The 14,678-nt window shown below is 27.2% G+C and overlaps 1 protein-coding gene across 1 annotated transcript in view; it reads left to right on the top strand.

Moving 5' to 3' along the window:
* The first annotated feature begins 5,996 nt into the window (after window positions 1–5,996).
* LOC136977908 (metabotropic glutamate receptor 3-like) overlaps window positions 5,997–14,678 on the top strand; it is a 33,291-nt gene continuing 24,609 nt past the window's right edge. The window contains exon 1 of the mRNA XM_067273502.1: window positions 5,997–6,099. The gene's annotated coding sequence lies outside the window, so the exon portion shown is untranslated. The remainder of the gene's footprint in view (window positions 6,100–14,678) is intronic.

Genomic DNA, 14,678 nt, shown 5'->3' with positions numbered 1-14,678 from the left:
ATAATAATATCAAGTAACTTTAAAAACTATAACATTAATGGATAGACAGAGTAATAGATAGATCCAGTATGAATGTTTATTCTTGTTATCGACTGTTAGCTGTTTCTTCTGCCATCTTGAAACGGTGAATAACGAAGTCTTTGCTGCGTGGTAAAATAACGACGCAAAACAATCACGGTTCAATTATCGAAGTGTTTTATGAATACGTTCAATGGTTGTCAACTCTAAGAGAGTGGAACCCGTTAGGTTCCGATATTATTTTATGTGATGCCAGCTCTCTCAAAGTTGAAGGATAAAAATTGTTTTTATCCTTCAACTTGAGGTCGAAATCTTTTAAAATATTATTGGGGGCCGAAGGGGTTCCAGCCTCTTACAGTTGGCACCTACGTTACCTTCAAACGTCGTTACACTTTATAGCAACAAAATACTGTCGTTATTTTAGAAACGATAGGTTTGTGAATGTAGCTCTTAAATTGCACAAGGGTTATTGTACTGTAATTCTATATAATAATCTCCTGCGTATTTCATTTGATAAATAAATTTATTTATAATTAATTCGAAAACAGTTATTCCTTGTTTTAAGATAAATCACAAGAACAATCTTGCTTTGCCTTATACTTCCGAATTATTTCTTCATGATTTCTGACTTCATTTTGACCAAGCTACAGATTTTCTTCTGAAAAATGAAGGATAAATAATTTCTAATTTTTGTATACTCGATTTTTTGTCATTATTTTGAGTATGATTTGACTAAATTTAGTTTGAAGACACGATCTAAATTTGATTGCTGTTTGAGATAGTAATGCTAATGTAGTGATGGATATTTGTAATTTTCACTCTACATTTTTTGGATTCTTTCCAGTTCGTGGGCCATAATAGGGCCATTTTTCAAAGGGAAAATAAAATGAGTAAGTAAATACTTAGTAGTTTAGGAATCAAGTAACAATTCAGAATGCTCAAATAGAGCACAATCAAAAATTTGTTTAAAAGTAATAAGATGAATTTAGTGAAGGAAGAAAAAGATATCGAGTAACTAATAATTATTATTATTATCATATTTAATCTTCTGTAAAATATGCGAAAGGGTAAAATATTCTTCTGTGGTCAGCGGCGTATCCAGCATATTAAGAATATGGATGTTTCTCAAGGCAGATTCGTGGTACCAAAGCAATGGCTCCATGCCGTTTTTCGGAGAAAGGTAACTAAGGTAATTGAGTAACAAACTTTTTGCATTATTTTTTCATTAGCTTTTTAAAATTGTTAAACGAAAAATGGAAAATGGATAATTGATCATTTTGAATTGATAGATTGATCATAAAATATACAAATTACAGTATGATTTATACTCCGTGTAATTCCAAAAAGAGAAATAGAAAAGGTATAAAATCATTATATATCTTATTATCACTAGAAAAGATCGAAATTACAGTTATTTTGAATTTATGTGGTTATCTGTAATCTATGTTTTACACTTTTTGACACGCGTTTCCGAGAAATATCAGTTTAAGTTTTATTTTATTTTTCTGTTTGTATAAAAATTACTTTCTGCCATTGAATTCATGCGATATATGTCATTATGTTTGTTTTTATTTAAAAAATAAATGGCATTAGTTTACCTGGTAAACAGGCGGGACGACGGGATATATACTTTTGCTCTCCGAGACGTTTTTTTGTCACGTTTGTTCAATCTATTTTTAGAACATAACACAAAACAACTTTAATTATTAACATTCAGGATATTAAAAAAAATGGCACGTTACTCATCGCATCGGGTAAATATTCATCATAAATAAATTCAAAGTTGTTAAATAGTACATTAAATAAACAATAATAGTAAAAATTAATTTTAAAAATCGAAAACGATATTTATTTTCTTCTGCCCGAATTTCCATTTAAATAAGTGCTAGATTACTTCCGTTTCCCCAACTAAGTATAGTATGTGGCTGCGGCTAAATAAGCAGTTTGGAAAAGACATGGCAGCAGCTATCCGTATGACCGCTCTCTAGTGCTGCAGCACCATAAGCACCCCTTATATACGCTTTTGTCTGTAATGTCTCTATCTATTTGCATCTTTTGTCTTTTAATCTTAAAAGAATTAAAAGGGAGTTTACTATTGATATTTCGTTCTTATTCATTTTTGATAACATGCGTTACTGAAAGCATTCGTTATTTTATAAAATATTTTAAAATATCGAAGAATTTGAAGAACGACCTTCGACCTAATCCTTACGGTGTCATTCTTTCAAGACTTTATCTTAAACCACCCTTACTAATAGAAATAATTAGATAATCCAACTCCAAGTGTTATAAGTTTACAGTATTCACTCATATTGTATGCCAAACTTATTTAAAATTTTCTTTTTCTATATACTGTAGTGTATAAAAAATTTATGAGTTTAGAATTGAGACTATTGATAAAATTCAAAGTATACGACAGTTTGACAATTGAAATTATAATGTTATTTAAATTAATAAAAACACAATTTAATATGAGAGAGAGAGAGAAGAAGAAGAAATAATATTACATCGATAGTATGTAAATCTTCAAATCTGGTTTTACCAGCGCCAGATTTCTAGAAAGAACTATATTTTTAGTTGATGGATGTGTCTGGCCTTTTATTATTAAATATATATAGCGAAGTTTGAAAACAAGAACAACATAAATACTCATCCACATCATACTCCATCAACGTAGCTTGAAAAACAGGTTTGCTACTCTGTTTTAAGCAAGAAACTGTTATCTATACTAATATATAAAGAGGTAACTAAGTTTGGTTGTAACAGGTAATCTCCGAATCTACTCATCCGATTTCAAAAATTCTTTCACCAATATTTAGAATGGACCTTCAGGGTGGACATAGGCTATATATTATTCCGTTAAACATTCATATAAATTAAAAGATATCATCTAGGATTAAGGCTTTTATGTCCAACAGATGGCGCTAACTCCGACGACCTAAGTTTGCTTTTCTGTGAGGCATTATGCCTTTCTGTGAGAATGGACTAAAGCAGATCATTTTCTATCTATCTATATAAATAAAATATAACGTTCGTTTGTTCCTACCAATTCCTTTGAAATTTTGACGCAACATTGCATTCAAATACGCACGTGTTTTTATATAATATACATGTCGAAATTCCCCCCACTGGGGGGAGATGGACAGGATTAAGGCTTACCGTGAAGAACTCGGCTTCTTTTATACTATTTTAGATGCGGTTTTTTGCGTTTTAATAAGGTATGTCAAGAGAGTGTACACTAAGAAAGGATATTTTGAAATTCCCCCATGAAGGAAGTGTTATACATTTATAATAGATACATTTTGAGCCACAACAACGCGTGGCCTGGTCTGCTAGTAGTAAATAATTTGACTTGCAATATACCAATGACCAATAATTAAAAACGTTTTTAAACAAACAAAAAAAAATAAAATAAAATAAAATAAAATTTTATTAGATAAAGAAATAATTGATGAATTGAAAAAAATAAGAATCTATATATATATATATAGATTCTTATTTTTTTCAATATAGCGTAAAGGATGTTTATATATATATATATATATATATATATATATATATAAACATCCTTTACGTTATTATTATTTTATGTTTAAATATCAAAACTCACATTAGGTTCGTCAGTGATTGATAAATTGTTATATAAAAAAAATTTAAAAGAACATTAATTAACTCTACCTTGATTTGACGTGACAGCTCTTAAATCAAATTCAAAGATAATTATTATTTTCATATTTAAAGTTACATTGAAATAATTTATTGATTACATTATTATGCACAAATAGCGAATAGAATTATACTCTTTATCTTGATCCAATTGCTTCTTTAGTCAGTAATTGAAGTGGCATAAAATTGCGTAGCTATCAACGTAATGTAAGTAACTTGTATACAATTTTAAGTTGTACTTGAATGGTATTTTTTTCGAATTATTAAAAGAACATTTGTTAATAATGAAGTTTAAACATAACACTTAAAGTCGAATTATTAATATCCACATAAATAATTTATAAATTGTTTATTTTTTCATGTACTGAAAAGAACCTTCATTTTTCACCTTATCAAATAAAAATATGCATGATGGATGATAAAGAATATCACATGATTTATTTAATTTCTTATATAATACAGAATTAATTTAATAAGAATATGAATTAAAATGCAAGCATTTCGTTTGTCTTAGAAGAAATAAAGCAAAATATAATAAACAATGTTATAGAAAAATTGCATTCTTTATTCATTATATATGCACAGGAAATTTAGAATCACCAATTTATAATATAGTACAGTGACTACAATGCTCTTAGTCATCAAGGTCCTGTAAAATAAAATAAAATAAAATAAAAAATTGCGGACAGACAAAATGCATTTATTTTTATTTTTACTTTACCATGTACATTTATATAAATAAAAAAACACATCACTTATAATGATAGATGATCATTTCGTAAAGAATATTTTAAAATAGAAGTTAGGAAGGATATAATTTCAAAATAAAGTAAACTAATAAAAGATAATGATTATTAGTTTTAAGAGGAAAAACTGTTATCTTAAATAGAAAAATTACACAGTGAAATTATAACAATCAATAACCATCAGTTTAATAATTATTATAAGTTATAAATAATTCATGTAAATAATTCTTTTCTTGAAATAAAGTTTGGAAATTTTAGGTAATGTATATGGGATGTTTATGTTTATGGGAAAAGTAGAATTAAAATAACAGATATTTAATGATAATGATTTACTAATAGAAATAATTTAAGATAGCATAAAGTAATCTAAATTATACAATATTGAACTATTGTAATAAAACGTTTTATAAAATTAATCAAATTTTTCTGTTCATCAATAAAGTCAGTTTCATCATCTCTTAAACCAATTTCTTACTCCAAAATATTGGTTTATCTATCAAATTTTGGACTACTAAATTTGTTAATTTATTGTCACACATATAAAACTTTCTATAGTAGGTTAAACGAATCTAGTTATACTTTTATAACAGATATTGTATATCATTTTAATATATTATATAAGTATAAATACAATATAATGTACAAATACAGTACTAGGTTCTTAATTAGTCGACCGGATGGCCAAGGCTGTTGAGGTATTAGCCTATCGTTCTGAAGAACTCGAGATCGAATCCGGGAGAATAACCCCAGGAATTTTTGGGGGGTGGTCTTTCCCAGTTATGTGGGGCCTCGTCTCTTGCCGCCGACTGCTCCATTCTGCCCTGGACAAACGCACAATGGGCATAAAAAAGGCTCTCAAGAGCGGCGGAACGTGCCAAAAATAATAAAGGGGAGGGGGAAAAATTACTACTGTCATAGTACCATATATATTATAAATACAACTACGAAAGTCAATAATTTTTAAAACCTGAACGAGTTTAATGACGTAAAAATTCATTATATTAATAATAATTTTTTTTAACTTTTAGATATTTTCTTGGATTTTTACAATTTAGTTGATAGGAATTGTGGAACAATTTTTTATTTAAAACATTATTACTAAAGTTATAAATCATCATTGAGAAAAATAATATTTCTATCATTATTTAAACAACAAAAAAATCTAAAAATATTCTTTAAAGCAGTGTATCATGTGACATTCTTATTACTTTACGTTTCTATAGCAACGTCAGTATTTCTAAAGTTATTTTGATGTCAGCAGAATTTTACCTTTTAATTTTGCTGAACAAGTTTTATTGTTAATAGAAATTTTAATTAAGCTTCAACACTGTTTTTACGTTATTTTTTAAAAACACATAATTATAATACTTCAGATTATTAAAATTTTTCAAAAATTAAATATGTTTTTGTATTTAAAAAAAAGCATAATTTAATTTAAAATAATTCACTTTAAAAATAGAATTAATAATACATATACTGTATTTAATTCGATTATTATAAGACACGTGGTAAATTATATTAAGCTTGATCTTGTGTAATCAATTTCTGTCCGCTAGATGGCGACTTTACACTAACTGCAACCTGTTATTAGTTGCTATAGCAACAAGAAAAAGTTCACAGCTGCTCTGCTCTTTTGTAGTATTTTCACTTTTCGCTTTTTCAGCTTTAGGTGAGTTCATTTTCTTCTCCTTTTATTAAGAATTTAAATTAAATCAAAATAAAAATTACGTATGAATATATATATATTCATACGTATACATATAAATAAATAAATAAATAAATAAATATAATAATATATATATATATATTTATTTATTTATTTATTTTCTTATAATTACGGTAAAATTGGAAATTTTAGTGTAAATATTTAAACATTAAACTGTAGTTTTTAAGCTAAGATTTTAATTTTCTATACTGTCCTTTTAATTGACGATTAGAGAAAATCAAGTTTAACTTGCTGTTGTGTTATAAGTACTGTATATTAATGTAAAATATAAAAGGAATAAATTTCTTTTCTATTCACAAGACTTGAAAACATTAAAATGTATTGGATTTTATCGGGTAAGAAAATACTATAATTATTTAATGGTGTGTTTTAAACGACAATAATAAATTTATTACGTTGCGTATAACAAATTGCATAAAAACTAATAATAATGAAAATAATATATTCTAGTTCCGCTAACACTTCTAAATCGGGACAATGAATGATGACCTAGAGATAGCATTTAACAAGACACTTTCATAGAATTTAAAGTCATTTTGTCCTTAAATTTTTCAAGAATAGAACTCCGTCATCTGAAACCGGTTTCTTAATTCTTTTTCTGGAATATTTTTATGAATTTTCTGGTATTTTCTATACACTTTTTTTCTTTCTTTTTTAATTTTGGAAATGTTACCTTGAATCCGTGTTTTAAAAGGGGAGGGGAATCGGAAATTATTCATTAAAAAATAATAATTATTCAGGTCATGATGATTACAAAAAGTAATACCTGTAACAGTAATGCTTGTGACTTACTGATCTTATTTTTTGCAATTCTATATTTAAATTTTAAATAAATTTTTATTAAATAATGTATAGTTTATTATGAAACAAATTTAAATATTATTTTTAATAATTATTTTCCGTAAAGGCCATATTTCGTAATGTTTTTTTTTTGTACGTATTCAAGCGTAAATATTTTAATAATTTTTCTCATCGAGACAACTAGCAATAAAATTGCATTGTAATTCCTTGCAATAAGGAAAATACACATGTAATAATTGTCAGCAGAATCTAATAAATTTTCAGATTTTGAATTTTAATTAGAATAAAATATTATTGGAAACATTTCTACGTTAGAAATCTTACATTAATGGCATAGATCCGAATATTTGAACCTCATAAAGTTAGAAAAGTGTGATCACCAGTGTGACATGTGATACTGAAGGTGAATGACCCGTTATATATAACGTGGATTCTCGTAAATTATTTTAAATACTTACTGATGTAACTTTTAGAAAATAAAATTGCGTCTTAGTGCTGTAATGATTATGTCGGAATCTTTAAGCTATTTAGATTATTCTGAAACAGAATGAAGCATGACCGGTTTCTTACATTCTCTCACCATATGGTCGGTATAGAAACCTGTCTCTTGCTCTCTTCATTTGTTGAGAAGTAGAAATTTTCGTAACTTTTTGGGTGATATATTCTATAATTAGTTACTAAAATATACTGTTCTGAATTAATTAAAATATCATTAAATATTATTAATAAATATCGATAATAGCGTAACAATTAAAATACCATATATAATTAATATTTTTAAGTGGTATAAGTGTTTAGATCTAATTTATAGTATTTTAAAGAACAGACGAAAGTTATTCTTTTCCGATATAATTAAATATTTGGAAACTTTTCTGTTGATATCAAATTGACATTTACACGTATATATATAGGCCTATATATATATATGTTATACAGTACTTGTTGAATATTTTCAGATAAAATATATTGTATATATTACGTGAAATATATATTATATATACAATATATATTAAAAGGTAATATATATTATATGTATTACCTTTTTAAATAAATACATTGTAACAAACATTTATTTAAAATCATAAATTATCACATATTTATAATATAAATCATGATTATTTTATGTTTTATATCTAAATAAACCTATATGAAAAATATTCTGTTGTTTAAGAATAGTTTGTTTAAATTTTCTATCCAATTCTGGACTTTAAAAAATTCTATAGAAAAGATACGTGTGATGTGTTCCATAATGGGAATCGAAACCGGATCTTTGTAGTAGAAGCACGAGTTGCCTTCCTCCCCTAATAGACTCTTCCTTTTAAGTGTACTCAAGTGAGATATTGTAATGGAAGTGAGAATATTGTCATAAAATTACAGTATTAAAGTGTTTTTAAGAATTAAATCTACTTCAGTTATAATGAGATTAAATACATGTACGTATATTTGTTTGATATTTTAACGAAATTATTAGACGTTCTATCATTTCAACTTTGAATAATACAGTATAATTCAGAGGAAAATTTCCAAATTATTCTTATTTTTGATAGCTATCGATTTGTTAAAGGTATATTCATCAATTAATTTATAAAATAACTAGATAAAGAAGAATTTTGAAAGATTGGTAACAGACTATGGTAATTATTTTGTGATTAGTCTCTGATATAAATATTTTATTATTTAGAAATGCAATCTAAATCTAGTTACTTCATATAATTTTCAGAAAGGTGAAAAAATTAAATCAAAATTTACGAATTAAATTTTCAAAAAGTTTTCGAAGTCCTTAAAAGAACTTATAAGCGTTTCACAATGTAAAATACGCAACTTCATTTTTTTGAATATCAGTGTGACGATAACTTCGAATTAGAATTATAATTAAGCATTTATTTTGATGATGTAATGCTATACTTTGAATTTTGATAATGTATCATATCTCAACTTTATCCACGGCTGCATTACTTGTTGGCCAAATTAAATTGTATAACTATTGTACAAGTAACATTCATGTACTGTACATAGAAAGCAACGAGAACTAATTAGTAATAATAATACTGAATTATGACTGTCATCTGTTGTCATTTCAAAGTATTTTTTCTTTTAACAAGTATTGTAAAAAAAATCTTGATTTATATCATGAAACTCTAGAATAACTATTTTTTGTATCTTAACCTTTATTTTTGTATTAATATTACTCGTTTTACTATTGTTTTTTTTTTATTATAAGAATTTTTGTTATGGTGCAGTTATGAAAAGTTCGTACTGAACGCTATTATAAGTCAACTGTAATAAATAAATACAGAAGATCTGAATATGATCTCTTGTACTTATTTAATCTATTTTTTATTTCTTGAATATTGAGAATATATCTATTCTCTATCTCTGGAAGATAAAATTACTTTCAATCTTCTTGATAAACTTTTCTTAATACTCCAAAGAATGAGAAGAAAATTAAGGGAAAAGAATATTAGAGAAAATATAGATGCTTCAGACATAATTATCCAAAATAATTTTTAAGTAACTAAAGGAATATCAGAAGTTTGTTCAGTCACAAATTGAGATTTAATCATTTAAATATTTTAAGTATGAATATTTCTTAATCATATGAAACAATGTTTAATATTTTCAATATTTACAAATATTTTCTTAAAATAATTAAAATTTTCCATAATGAATTAGCGACCTTTACAAAACTTTCTCATTTCCTCTCGTCTAAATCATGTTAATTCAAATTCTATTTTTAAGTCTGTATTTTTCAATTATTTGTCAAAAGGTTATTCTATTTCTCCGATCTTCTGATTAATCATCTACATTTCTAATCACATATCGAAAATTAACGGAATAAATTCTTTGCCCATTTCGAAATACTCTGTAAAGGTCAGACCATTCAGGATGCTCAATCATTTAAATATCTTAGTTAATTAACTTTACGTAGTAAGCTAGAAGATATCATTAGTTTTGTTACGTAATTGTTAAATCTATATAATTTTAAAATATTATTATGGAAATATTTCAGATTGATTGATTAATTGCATTTTGCAGTTAAAATCTAAATAATTCGATTGTAAAAATTGTTTTGAAAATAGTAAAATTATTGAAAATTAATGCGTAGAATATTTTTACTGAAAAATATTACAAAATTTAACGCAATAGTCAAATTAATGGGAGGAGAAAGTGTTTTGAAACGACTCTCTTCGACACTAGGAGATTTCTTTGCAAAATATATTCTTATATTCTTTTCAACGACCTACAAACCAACTAAATAGTTAATCAAAGACTTAAATACCATAAATTAAAATTAATTGAAATAAATTATTTTGATATTATCTAATATTTACTCTTAACAATAATAAAAACTCTTATATTTATACTGTATCATATTGAAAATTTTAAGTGATAATTTTATGAAATCCGTTATTGAAATTAAATATATACAGGATCTTGTTTAATGAATAATCCCAAAAAAGAGAAAAACACTACTTATATTCGGATAAGTTAATGTTTAAAAGTCCACCTTAAAAAGTTATTTTATGCGAACCAAAGTCTGAAGTATATTCTAAACAGCAATGAAAGAGCACAGAAATACGAGACCTGTCAAATGGATTACTCAAGAACAAAATATTTGTCTGTTTTTAATTTTATTCGTTATATTTTAGAAATAAACTATTTTTAAATAAGATGCATACTAATAACAATAGAAACTTATATAAGTATTGACTGTAGTATTAACACACGAATGATTATAGAAACGTTTCCGGATGAATACAGAAAATTTGCTTGTGGCGTAAAGTTTTCTTTCTAATTATGGAAATTTAGCAACACGCAATCTTCCTCGAAGGTAATTTTAGTTTCATCATTTTAAATTATCTTCAGACCTAAATTCCATACATTTTTTGAGTTAACAATTATGCTCATTATTTAAATTAATTTTTACTTAGTAAAAAGTTTCAAATTCAAATACCAATTTTTAAACTAGACCTCGGTCTTCAGTAACCAAACATTTTACTTACAAGATTGATTACAAATAAACAGAAATCTTAAAATTGTAAACATTTTATAGCAGATATTTTGATAAGTTATAGCAGTTTTATAAAGAAATTAATTTTTTATACAAAATTCTTTTTTTATTGCTTCTTAATAACAATTCAAAAGAGTAGCACTTTCAGTTTGGTTTTGTTATCCAAATAAAAGTGTCACTGGCCTTACAAATTCGTGCTGCGTGTCATGCTCCGATGATGTGGGCGGCGGTCTTGTTCACTTTCGCCTCACCTCGCATCACGCACTACCGTCACCCAGACCGTAACTAATGGGATTTTACTTTTTCTGGCGCGATTTTCTTACCTTTTACTTGTTAAGTAAAGTGCCCCAAAGGTTTTATTTAAAAAGACGTTTTACATTTTTTCTTACAATTCTCAAAAATCACCAGGATTATAACTTAAGATTTCATTTGTTATATTTTAATATTAGAGCTTAGAAACAATAAATAGGTTTAACTTTGGGATAGGAACGTTTGAGCTTTAACAAAATTACTTCTATCAGTTTGATTCGAATTCAGTTAATGTAATTTTCATAATACATGAGTAAATATAGAATAATTACTGATTTGTTGATGAAATGTTAGATAGCCTACATGTTAATACATTAAATATGGAATTATCTAGGTTGATATGTAATTCTGTATTTCTTAAATTTGATTATATTGAGTTGCATATATGTAAAAATTCAGAAAGTTTATGAATTTTTTTTTAATCTAACTTTTTATATTTTATCTTCAAAACTTGAGATGAATAATCAGGTATTTATACACTTAGACCTCTATTAGTTGCATGCAACAATGCGTTAGGTGATTATTTCGTGATTTTAGAGTGAGAAACTTGAACAATTTTTTTTTATCACAAGTGATTTTAATAATGATATTTATATTCTGGAGATAGATTTCTTATTAAAAACACTTATCTCCAGAATATAAATATCATTATTATAAAATCTTAGTTAAATTATAAAAAGAATTATAAAATTGAGTATACAGTATTCATATTTATCACTTCTTACCTTGGTTACAATTAGTGAAATCTATTATTTGTTCGTTTTGATAAAGAATTTAAAAAATAAACTAATTTTATAGAAAGAATTATTATTGAAATTATAAGAAAATGAGTAGTTACATTACAAATAATAATATTTAAGAAAAAGAAGGCACCAGTGGCGCGTTGCAGCTTCGTGGGGCCCTGGCAAATTTGAATTAGGGGCTTCCATGTACGATGTCCACTTCGGACATTTTTCTTCGAGTCAATTTTTTGGAGGAATATTTTCTTATAAAAGTTTGAGCCCACTGTTGATGGAGGCTCCATGCAATTCCTTTTTTGCCCGTAGGAAAATGTGCTACTGGAAGGCACTCTTCAAAGATCAAATATTTTCTTAATCATTCAATCGCATTTAAACTCTTGATATTGTTTTATATTTATGGAACATTAAACTTGACCCCATTAATTTATTTTTATTACATACCATTATACGTTTTTAGTGTAAAAAGGAACTTGAAATGACTAATTTGGTAAATTCGTTGAAGGAGGATTAGCGAACTCTTAAGTGTCATTTTAGAATTTGTGTTTACAGAAATACAGGTCAAGTTCATTAATACAAGTGATGATGGAATCTGTCATTATTGAAACACTTTGTATGAGGAGAGTTTGTGTTTTACCATTGCAAAAAAAAAAAAAAAAAAAAAAAAAGATTCGGATCAACACTATAACCAATGAGAAAAAAGTTAAATTAATGAAATAGTTTCAATGTAGCCTAACAACCAGCGAAAAATAATACATAAAACATACTTTATCTCCGATAATATAAAAAGTAGAAGTTCATATTAAATTGCAAAGCAATATCCTAGTACAGGTTCTCGTATTCTTTCCTACAAGCATTAGTACCTTTTCAAAATAATACCTTGTGTTGTGGAGCTCATAGAAAAGAAAAATATTAATCATTTGCAACAAAAGTATAAATAATTTTTTCTTCATTCTGTCCGTCATGCTACTTGATAATGCTGTCAACATAATCCATATTTACATCATATTAGAGTTATTAGACAATAGCTTGAAATAGGTAAAAACGTAATTTGAAGCCCTTTTTATAAACAGCATGTTATACTGCTAACAACATTCTGACAATATTTACAGATGTTTATATAATGTTACTTTCTGTTTGTTTTACTCTGTTTTTGTAAATGTTTAAAATCTTGCACATAGAAATGCTACAAGGCATTATTGCTCAGCGAGCAATAATGCATTATGACAAGCAATTTGAAATCTCAATATTATATTCATTAAATGTAGTTTCGTAATGATACGAAATTTCAATCAGTTAATGCGCGACTGAACTCGTAAACAATAAAATATTAGCAATTAACACTAAAGGGATATCAATATCTGCTCAATTTTAGTTTTTTAAAATTAATCTTATTGTTTTCTGTGTTGATTTTTGTGATGCAGATCCTAGAACGTGAATATTATTTCGTTGGCTTATGTCCATTACAATCGGATTTGAACCAGGGTTGTATTCGTGTCAGGGCGTACCAGGGCGGCGTCCTGCTACGTCCTGGCAAGAATACAGTCATGGTACTTATTTTTTAAAGAAGGACGAAGCCCTTGTATTCAGTCTAAAGTCCAATCTAGATGTTCTCAATGTATCTTAGCCAAAAAGACTGAGAAGATTACTTCTTGCAGATATTACTCCCCAAAGTTGTGCTTTACCCATACACAACTCTATAGATAGTGGCGATTCAAACTCGGCCGCCGGTTAGCGTCCTGGAACTTTTTAAATTTACGACTATACCCCTAATTTGAACCGCAGGAAAGAGAGTTGGGGAACGATGTATTTGATCTAGATTCAAATTTTGGATCTCTCACAATTTGCCCACAAATGGCCAAGTGAATAACATCGCTGAACTGTTAGTTTAGCTCAAACTTGCGCCCCAAGCACGGGCTGGTCGCGTGAAGTTTCCTGAGTTTACGTGTTTAACACCTAAATAAGGATCAATTTACCCATTCCTTATCAGATCACCTATGTGTTATGTTGCCATATCTCATTAAACCATCTGTACGATTTTGTCTTCTGCAAACTAAATTTTTAAAAAAATTTCTAGGTTTTATAATCTTTCGTTAATTTATAGTTGTCTTGAATAAGATTTTAGTAATTCTGAATAACATATTGCCTTATTTTCAAAATTTGTCTCTTTTATGGCAACTTTCGTTTGAATGGCTTAGATCTTTGCTTTTGCTCTTCTAACATAAAAATTAATGATAAACATTAATAGAATACTCCGTTTCTCTGTTGAACTACCGAAATTCATTTCTTTTAATTTTAATTTGTAACTCCTACGCCCTGTGAGGATAAAGTTGTTCTTTTTTATGCCCGTAATGGGTTCGGTCCGTTACTATTCTGCCACTCCCGTTGTGAGTTTGTCTCACAATGAGTATGGTAGTGACAGACGAAGCCCGACATATCTGAATCAAGCTACTCACGAAAATTACAGAACTAATCCGGACTCGAAACCTATCTCCTCCAGAAGCAAGAATTTGCGTTTATCCCCTCGTCTATCATGACCATCCACGGAAACATTATGGCATTGCAGATTTGAAAAGTATAGTGCCAAACTTTTACAAATTTTATTAGTGCTTAATTTAAATTCGGTTTAAGTTCAGTAATAATAAGATTTCTATAGTATAATA

The sequence above is a fragment of the Centruroides vittatus genome, unplaced genomic scaffold (assembly GCF_030686945.1).
Source record: "Centruroides vittatus isolate TY-2023 unplaced genomic scaffold, ASM3068694v2 contig_482, whole genome shotgun sequence".
NCBI lineage: Eukaryota > Metazoa > Arthropoda > Arachnida > Scorpiones > Buthidae > Centruroides > Centruroides vittatus.
The sequence above is the reverse complement of the archived record's forward strand: the minus strand, read 5'-3'. Positions and strand labels throughout refer to the sequence as shown.